Below are 3,006 nucleotides of genomic sequence, written 5' to 3' on the forward strand. Positions count from 1 at the left end.
TATTAACATTTTCTTTTGTGAGTCATTTGTAGATTACTTTAAGCGTACAAATTAGTTTTGCATTTTTAAGAACAATGTTTTATCTTTTAAAGATTGCTGAGTAAACCTTTAGAAACAGCAGAGTATTCCTGCTGTCATAAAAGATGAATAGAAACAATATGCTGTGCTGCATGGAGATCCTAAAATCACAGATTTGCAAATAATATGGTGATTTCTCCACACTAGTCGCTATACAAAATGAGGATGAGAAAACATTTAAGTATATCATCCAAAGGCAGGCTCATGCATCTTAAAAAACAAACAAACAGTGCATCTACTTTAAAGAATGGTAACTGGGTGAGATTTCAGTATGCCTAACAGTTTTATAAAAAAAATTAAAAAAAGAAATTAGCACAATCTATACTTTGCTTGCACAAACATGATACAAAGTTTTTCCAGTAATGTTTCTTGAAGCGTATCTAAACTCAAAAACAAAAATTTAATATATTGCATAATACCAGTCGTTAGATGTGGTGGCTGCACTCGTTTTCTTTTTTCAGGCATTTCCCTCTTTCTTTACCTGGTGATTAAGTGACTAACACACTTCCTGTCCCTGGATGGCTACATTAATTCTACTGTATCTATGAAGGGAGTCATGGTTGTCACCTTAGACTGCTCTCCCAACTTGGACTAACGACACATTTTTCTCTATTAAGGTGCCCATACACCTTACAATTATCTGCAGATTTTCTGTGGTCAGATGTAAAAAAAAGTGCAACAGATTGGCCCCGGTGGAGATTACTCCATCCACACAGTTATGTGTAGATGGAGGAATCTGTTCCACCTTTTCCATCTGACCACAGAAAATCTGCAGATAATTGTAAGGTGTATGGCCAGCTTAACATGGGGCCAATGGAACTTGTAGTTTACTGAAAATAGCTAGAAAGGAATATAACATTGTTTGTGACTTAAGTGCACCTTACATGCACTGCATTTCTGCCAAGGTAAACAGGTATTTTGTGTACTTGCTAAAAATGTATTTAGTCTGAAAAAAAATGAATGCAACCACCACATTTAAGGACTGGTAAAACATATATTATGATTTTGTTCTTGGTTTTGGATATTCTTGAACTAATGTATAGCTTCTGAACCGTGTTACTCTGTACTGTAGTTTGCGAATTGCCATCTTACTCCTTTTTGTCTGACAACTTATTCCTACAATGTTGACTTTTCCTATAGATTCTCTGTTTTCTATGTGTTACATTCTTCATCTCTTTATTTATCTCTACTGCCTTATGTTTTTGCCATTTTACTCAAGTGCCTGATTTACATTTACAAGGCAATCATCTGCGGGATATTTCCAATTATTCAGAAGGCTAATTATTTTGTTCAGTAATTGAAACCACCCAAAGTTGTCATATTGCTTTATGTATTTTTTGTTACACCATGTGAGGAAAGTCATAGGTAAATGCATTCTGTGTTAAGAAGAAATGCTGTATTTCCCACACTCGCACTGACAGCTCCTCACTACAAAAAAACACAGCTGAGCTGTCAGTGCCAATAACTCATGATCCTATTCAACAAGGTTCATTCTCTCCTCTTCACCTGTAGCCTCCAGTTCTGTAAAAAGTATACTTGGGAGACAGTTTTCAGGATTTCGAGATCAGGGCATTTGTTGTTTAGCTGTGGCCTGGCCACAATGTCTATTCCAGAGTTATTGCACATCAGAATTACATTTCACTCTCAGGCAGAAAATATGCTACTGAAACACAACACACCTTGGCAGTAATACAATTAGATGTTATATAGTTATGTAATGATAGAAGGCTGTATCCTCAGGCAAATTTGATTTTTTGTTATGTTCTAGTACCAAGTTATTAGAAGACAATAAATGTAAATTTCTTTAGAGGCATTTTGTTAATGCACATGAATTATTTAACACAAACATCAAAAGTATTCCATATATGTAAATAATTCATTTTATGCTAAGTAATGCTTTAGTAATTTCTGGTGATATGACATTTTAAAATGCTCATAAGTGCTGGACAGTTTTGCTATATTATCGAAATAAAAATGTATATAATTTTAGGGATGCACCGATACCACTTTTTTAAGACCGAGTACGAGTACCGATACTTTTGATCAAGTACTCGCAGATACCAATTACCCATACTTTTTCTTAAAGGGACAGGTCACATTTTTGCTAAAGCAATACAAACTAATGCTTTAAGGTCCCTATCTTAATATTATGATTCATGAGATGACGAGGGAGCAATCAGAATGCCGGGCGCTGCGTCATTACACGGCGCCCCGCTTCCGGATTTGCTAGCTTCCTGACCAATCGGGAAGCCGGGCAGCTTATTATTGCACGCTACCCGGCTTCCTGATTGGCCAGGAAGTCGGCTCCATGCTCTCTCATCACAAGTGACGAGAGAGCATGGAGCTGTTTCCTGGCCAATCAGGAAACCGGGCAGCGTGTAATGATGTGCTGCCCGGCTTCCTGATACAGGAAGTACTCGTGCTAGGTATCAGAGCATTTGGGCGAGTACGAGTACTCACCCAAATACCCGGTATCGGTACCGATACCGATACTAGTATCGGTATCGGTGCATCCCTAGTTAATTTATAATGCGCATATAAGTGCGCATATAAAGAGCACCTGTGTCCAGACTATGAACATTTCACAACAGAAATCCCAGATCATATATATTTTCTCTGGTAGGAGGGACTTTACATCCTGCAAGCCTTCAAATATATATAAACACCAGGTGCTGTAAACTTTTAGGACTCTACTGAAAACTATCTACAAAGTCTCTGTTGTGATTTTTTTAGGAAGAATTGCTCAACAGTACCTGCAGCTAAAGAGGTCAGGGACGATTTGTTTGAAAGCTGAACTCCAGAGGGAACTAATATATTTGGAATGATCCTTTATTAGCCTAAACACATTTCATTTATTCACAGTCATCCTCCCCAGGGCCGTCTTTAATACTGATTGGACCCTGGGCAAACAATTTCTTAGCTTCCTCC

General features: G+C 37.6%; 1 protein-coding gene across 3 annotated transcripts in view; it reads right to left on the minus strand.

Annotated features, from left to right (window-relative positions):
- SPOCK3 (SPARC/osteonectin, cwcv and kazal like domains proteoglycan 3) overlaps positions 1-3,006 on the minus strand; it is a 264,156-nt gene that overhangs the window by 108,330 nt on the left and 152,820 nt on the right. The gene's annotated exons all lie outside the window — the stretch shown is intronic.

This window comes from Nanorana parkeri, unplaced genomic scaffold, assembly GCF_000935625.1.
Source record: "Nanorana parkeri isolate BGI_ZX_2015 unplaced genomic scaffold, ASM93562v1 scaffold358, whole genome shotgun sequence".
In the NCBI taxonomy this organism is placed as follows: domain Eukaryota; kingdom Metazoa; phylum Chordata; class Amphibia; order Anura; family Dicroglossidae; genus Nanorana; species Nanorana parkeri.